The sequence below is a fragment of the Herpailurus yagouaroundi genome, unplaced genomic scaffold, assembly GCF_014898765.1.
Source record: "Herpailurus yagouaroundi ecotype Mexico unplaced genomic scaffold, PumYag 189, whole genome shotgun sequence".
Classification (NCBI taxonomy): domain Eukaryota; kingdom Metazoa; phylum Chordata; class Mammalia; order Carnivora; family Felidae; genus Herpailurus; species Herpailurus yagouaroundi.
The window spans coordinates 4212501-4219350 of NW_024412420.1; the positions used below are offsets into that span (position 1 = coordinate 4212501).

Consider the following 6850-nt stretch of genomic DNA (forward strand, 5'->3'; position numbering starts at 1 on the left):
GAGAAGGCAAAGAAAGCGTTCCAGATACAACTGGAAAATGGAGATGCACAGAAGATGAAGCCTCTGCTCCGTGATGAGTCCCTCTGGGCCAAACAGTGTTTACAGGACCTAGGAGGGAGTCAGGCTGGGCCAGGCAACCCCCTTATCCATCTGCCCTCACATGCCAGGCTCATCTACAAATGTTGGGCTCCTGGTATCCACAAAGTGATCCTTGGAGAGTGACCTGCTAAAGTGCTGAGCTGGGCTGTCTGGAGTCTGGTCCAGCTCGTGCCTCTCCTCTTTGCTTCAGTGTCCCCAGGGCTCAGCCCCAACTTGAGAGATCATGGGTCTGAAGAATGCTGTGCCCAGAAGAACTGGACTGCTTATTACCATCCTGGAGTCTCAACCCTTCTTCTGTTCACTTGAGGCACCTGGTAGGGCCCTGAGATTGGAAGAAAGACAGGAGGACAATTTGGTTTGAAGAAGGCAGAAGACAGGCAAGATACAGGATGATGAAGATGATGGCTGCTTATTGAGTGCTTACTGTATGCAACTTTTCTGGGGAGCTTTACGTACATTATTTTACATGATCCCCACAACTATTATATGAAATCAGTATTATTATTTGTATTTCACAGATCAGGAAACTGAGGCACACATGCCCCTCGGTAAGTGGTAGTACTTACTACCCCGGCAGCCAAACTCCAAAGTTGTTACCTAAACACTAAGCTATACACTGGGGCGGGGGAAGAGGTGGTAAGAACTAGAACCTCGCCATAGACAGGATCTGCCGAACACAGAAAGTTCTACCTGCTTAAAAACATCTCCATAGTGTGATGTCTGATCCAACAGTGTGCTCGGACGTCACCTATTAGCATTCTTTATTTGGTTTTAAAAATGATCTTAGCATTCCCATTAAATGGAAAATAGGCTATTTAGAGAGAAGCACATGAACTCCTTTGCCCATTATCAGAGCATAGATTAATTTGTTGGATTAGCTGGCTAGGCCAGCTGGAGGAAGATTTAGAAATTTCTGGAGATGGGGGGGAGCGGGTAGGGAGCAGGGCGGGTGGTTGAAACGGGGCTGTGTAAATCTACTGCCACCTGGTGGTCATCTCACAGAACCGGCCATTGAGAGACCAACACCGTTTTCCCAGAAGGAAGTGAGCACCTGTTTGGCCAGAGGCCAGAGACAGAAGGGAATTTACCCTATTTGCATGGTTATATGTTTTGCAAATTTTATAAAACAAAGATATTTTTGTACTTTTTTTCTTAAAAGAGCCACTAAGATTATATAAGCCTTAGGCCCTACAGAGCCAGCATCTACCCTGTCATTTCTAGAGATTAAAGAGTCACAATTCTTTATCAGGTCAAGAGGATTATTCAGGGGACTCTGAAGTGAAGGGCTGTAAAGCTCAGTACAAACTCAGCTGGCTATGTCCCTGCTACTCGAAGTGTGGTTCTGTGGATCCAGTGACCAACTGTCCTGGTTTTCCAGGTCTGCGTGTTCCTCGGATGCGGAAATCTCAGTGCTAAAACTGGGAAAGTTCTGGGCAAACTTAGGCCAGTTGGCTACCCTGCCTGCAGGTTAGCAGCGCTGGCATCGGCTTGGAAGAAGACTGTTAGAAATTCAGAGTTTCCGTCCTCACGCCAGACCGCTCGAGTCAGAATCTGAATTTCCCAAGATCCGGGAGGTTCCAGAGCATATTAAAGATAGATTTGCTCTGCCTTCCACAAGAAGAGGGGGGCCCACACCAGCCTGCAACATCTGCCTGCAAGGGGCTCATCCTCTGCTGGGAAAGCTCCAGAGTGATTCCAATTGGCCTTTAATTCTAATAATAAAAGGCCAGATTGTTGCTTCAGGCCCAGCTGGCTCCTGTTTCCTTGGCTACAAAAGGAGCCACAGTGATACAGGGCTGGTAGCGGCATAAAGTGCTTTTCTTTCCTCTGCTTGAACTAGATTCTTGTTGGGGGTAAGACTGTTTGCTGAAGAAATGAACAGGCAGCTGTGTGAACATGCCTTGCAAATTGTTAGGTGTGATTTAATTGTAGGTGTGATTTAATAAATTGTGATTTGTTGCTCTTAAACGTGCAGTGGTCAGAAAACGTTATTATCATCACTCTTATTTATTGAGCCTGTACACTAGGCACTGTTTTAAGCACTCGGCAGATATTAACCCACTGACTCCTCGTAAGAAGGCTATAGGGTGGGTGATCCGATTATGCCCATATCACAGGTAACGGAGCTGAGGCCCCGAGGTTTGTAAACTGGATCTACCTGTCAGTGGGCCACAGAGGATAGCCAGGACTAGAAATGACCAGGTTCTTGGAGGAGTGGAGGGTTATCCCCATCCAGCCACAGCTTTTGCCCGCATACCCATAGCGTGTCTGAGGAAGGCCTCCAGAAAGGAGGGCCGGGGTGGCTCCCTCATTTGGCCTAACTTGGCCTGATTCAGCCATGCTGTTGATGACAAAACTTTCTGAGAGCCACCTCCGAGCCAAGCAGCAGCCTGGGCGTGGGGAGGCAGAGATAAGAGAGCCAGTTCCTGCCCTCAGAGAGGCCCAGTTAGACAGACTCAGACCAGTGAACACAGTTACAACACCACATTCCGGGAGGGAAAAGCTTAGGGAGCGAGGGAGCAGAGTCTGGCAGAGTGTGCGCTGCGGGCCGAGGTGCCCTCCTGGCTGACCCTCGAAAGGAAGCGGAGGCGTGGGCCTCCGAGGAGGCGTGGGCCTCCAACCCACGCGTGCCAGGAGAGACAGCACACAACAGCCTGGAGGCGGGAGGCGACGCTCCGGCCTCCTCTTTGTGCATCTCCCCCGCTGCTGCTCCTCCCCCTGGTCCCTGTACTGTGTATTGAATGTATACTATTGTTTTCCTCCTCTTCTGAGGCGAGCAGCTAATTTCTCCCTGATCCTGGCTCTCTGCCAAAGATGGGTAACGGTATTCATGATTTCATCAATACGCTGGGATTTTCACTCACCAAGGCCGTTCTGCCATCGGGGATGCTTCTCCACTTTTTGTCTGACAAATTCCCAGGCACTGCTTAAATAAGGGTGCTATTTATAAAGACGTGGGCAGAGCGTAGGGAAGCCACAAAGGACGGCCTAGAACCTATGGCTAGTAACAGAGGGGCACAGTTTGCTGAGTCTCGGCCTTCAGGGGCAAGGGAGGGAACAGTGACTGGAACCCGGTGAGAGCTCTGTGTGAACAGGTTGCCCTGTAGAGCTGTGACTTTATGTTCCTGGACTGTACGTGGAGGGAGCCAGGGGAATAGAGACTACCTTCACTCTCCTCGTTCCTTCCATTCCCCTGCCAATGCCTCCCACTGGTGGTACCTCCTGGAACCCAACTGGAAGGAGAGGGCCGTGGTTTCGGTTCCTAGAAGTCAGCCTCCCGGGGAACAGAGCAGGGTGAAGGAGAGCACAGAGTGCGTGTGCATCTGGCAGGGCACATGGATGCTGTTCAGCCAAGTACTTATCAGTCAGTGTCATGGGGCTGAACAATGTCCCTTCAAAATTCGTATGTTGAAGTCCTAACCCCCAGTAGCTCGGGATGTGACTGTGTTTAGAGATAGTCTTTAAAGAAGTATTGAAGCTAAAATGCAGCCATTAGGTTGGGCTCAGGTCCAATATGACTGGTGTCATAAGAGCACACAGGCACATACAAAGGGAACACCATGCGAGGACACAGGGAGAAGGTGGCCGTCTGCAAACCAAGGAGAGAGGCCTCAGGAGAAACCCACCCTGGCAAGTTGATCTCGGGCTTCTAGCATCCAGAATAGTGCGAAAGTATCTTTCTGTGGCCTAAGCCACCCAGCCTGTGGTACTTTGTTGTGACTGCCCTAGCAAACTGATATAATCCACATGCTATTCAACACAGAAGTTCTCAGTTATGAATTTGCCAGTCTCCCCCACTGGATAGTCAGCTTGTCCAGGACTCGGCACAGGGCCAGGCAGGTGCTTAAGCGCTTGTGAGCTGAACGGGATCATTTAACAAGAAAATGAAACAATAAGGCAATTTATGAAATATCATCAAAATGCTGCCGTCCCAGGTGGCAATCAGGACACAAGAGCAACAGTGATGCTGTAACTGCCATCAGACTTGTTACTTACCAGCTCCCGTTTGGTCTTTGCAGAATGGTGGCTTCTACTCTTGCAGCGAGCTACGCAGGTAGTTGATACTATTTAGTGGGCACATCTACCGGCGTCGAGCAGGGTAGCGGAAGGAATACGGCCTTTTGGAGAGTTGACAAGTTCTATTTCCTTCTGTGTGAGATTTGTCAGGACGTTACCTATGGCATCAGGTGGCTGAACATTTGAATAGGACAAATCCAGATTGCTGCTGCAGTGCAAGGCATGAGTGCATCAGTCCCTTGCAGCCTTGAGAGGTCCTGGTGAGAAGACAGAGGCCTCTAATGTCCAGTTTGCCTGCCCCCAGCTGCCCCACAGCTTCCTCCTTTTCACGAATGAGTACTCCCTTGGGCACACACTTCCTGTTGCAGGGTCAGAGGGTTCCCAATTCATCCTGCTGTCACATCCCCAAGGTCTTCCTATCTACCCACCAACATTCCACTCTCTCAGTCACAGAGGCATTAAATAGGATGCTGAAGGGGAAACTGCAAAGTTTATTAATTTATTTTGAGAGAGAGTGTGTGCGTGTGCACAAGTGGGAGGAACAGAGAGACAGAGAGAGAGAGAGGGAGAGATTCCCAAGCAGGTTCAGAGCTGTCAGCGCAGAGCCTGACGGACTCAGGGCTTGATCCCACGAACCATGAGATCATCACCTGAGCCAAAATCAAGAGTCAGAAGCCCAACCCACTGCGCCACCCAGATGCCTCAAGGAGGGGAAACCTGAAGGGCTCAGAAGAGGAAGTAACTTCCCTAAGAAGATCTAGAGGAGAAATTCCAACCTTGCAAATCCTCCCCCACTGAGGGTTTGGGTCCTTGGCTCTCCTCCCTGAATAAATTCTGCTAATTCTTTACCAGTGGTAACTGCAGTGGCCTAGGAGAGCAGGCCTGAGTGGGAGAAGGGAAGTGTGTCTGTGGTCTGGGCTGGCAGCTAGCGGGGACTTGGACAGAATTAGAAACTCGTTATGAGGCCTGGGAAGACTATATTTAGTTGGGAGTATGTTTGCTCGACCTAGAGCAAAGCCTTCCAGACCTTCCTAAGACTGGGAGACTGGAGTCTCTACACCTGGCCCAGCAGCCAGCACTGTGCTCTCTCTTCCCTGTGTCACAGGGCCCTGCAGCAGCCATGAAACCCACCTCTCAGGTTAGCCCTGGGCCTCAAATCCCTCCTCTCCTGCCCCTGGGGCCAGTTTTGGCTGACCTCATAGGTCTACCAATCTCCAGCTTGAGACATAGCTAAGGAGGGTTGTGGGTTTCTGGAAAAGGTCCAGGCTGTGTGGGAAGGCTGGCTCTGTCAGTTAGGTGTCTGACAGGTTACTTCACCTGCTATGGCCTTTCTCATCTGTAATAAGGCTAATAATAGCTACCTTCTGGTTAGGTGTGTGGATCCAAGACAATACAAACAAACAAACAGTAACTGCTCCTGAAACATTACTTTCCTCCTCCTCACCAGCCTCCCATAGAGTGGGAGTGCTCTGGAATGACCTGCTGCTCTTTCTGGCTGACAAAGATGATAATGGGCTCCCAGGAGATATTGTGTGTGTATGCAATTCAAAACACTGCACTGGATTAAAAAGTTCAAACACGAATAAAAACTCTACCGATCAAACTCTGAAGGAAATATAAAGAAAAAATGCTGTCTTCTCTGGCAGTCTCGCTGGAGATAACCAAGGTTCACAGCCTTGTGGGCCTTCTACGTAGTTTCTATCTTCATAGAAACACAAACACACGTACAGGTGTTTTCTTTTTTCTTTTAACAGGTTAGGATCCCACTAAAAGATGTTTCTCTGCAACTTCCCTTTTCATTTAACTATAAGTCATGGGCATTCACAAGTGGATATAACTTGTTCATTGTTAACAGCTGCACAGGATTGCATGGGACACAAGAACCATAATTTTCCATTTGATTTTTTTCCTCCAGTGCAGTGACGATCCTTGCACGAACATCCTCATGAAAGAAATTGTGCTTTCATTTCTTTGGGGTACTTTACCCGAAGCACGATTCTTGGACCAATAAGTAACCCCGAGAGGCTACTTTTCCCAGATTTTTGGGTCTCCGTCTGGGAATTTGTTTCGTTCACTTTCGCTTTGCCAGCCCCACGGAGGAGGGAGCCCGCGACGCCTCCCGCGGAGAAAACACTAGATGCCGGGCGCATCCCGAAGGGAGCAGATGCAGGAGGCACTCCAGGGCCTAAGGACTCACGGGGCGCGCTGCACAGCAGGGCACGGAGGACAGACGCTTGAGCTTTAGTGTGACCCCAGGCCAGTGCCTGCCCGTCCCAGTGTCACGCCAGGCCAGTGACTGCCCGTCCCGGCCTCGGTTTCCTTCTGCGGAGTCTGTGGCTCCAAGCAAGATAAGGCGCAGTTCGGGCCCAGCGCCAGCGTGACCTCTATCTGTGCCTTTACGTGTGTCCTGGCCGGGCTGGCTCCCCGGACGTAGGCTGCGCCTCCCTCCTTCCTCCCCCTCGTCTTCCCTCCGCGCCGCCCCACCTTCCAGACTGGGTGGCTCAGCAAGGCCACAAAGGGTAAAGCAGTCACCAGCGTGAATCCCTCCTCGAGATCGGTCATTTATTGCTTCTGCCCGGCTCTGGCCGGCTTCCTTCCTTTCGTCTCGGCTATCGAGTGCTCCCGTCTGAATCTGGCCGGGAGCCGAGGGCCGCGCCAGTTCGGCACATCCTTTGCTTCTGCCTGGCTCGGCTCTCCGGCTGGGGCTGCGGAGAGAGCGCCGCGATCCTCTGCT

At 50.8% G+C, this 6850-nt stretch overlaps 1 long non-coding RNA gene across 1 annotated transcript; it reads right to left on the bottom strand.

The window, feature by feature from the left end:
• Positions 1–843: 843 nt before the first annotated feature.
• LOC121044737 (uncharacterized) lies at positions 844–4702 on the bottom strand. Its single transcript, XR_005797451.1, has 2 exons — positions 4096–4702; positions 844–1150 (listed from the first exon to the last, which is right to left on the bottom strand). It is a non-coding gene; the product is annotated as an uncharacterized LOC121044737 (long non-coding RNA).
• Positions 4703–6850: the final 2148 nt, after the last annotated feature.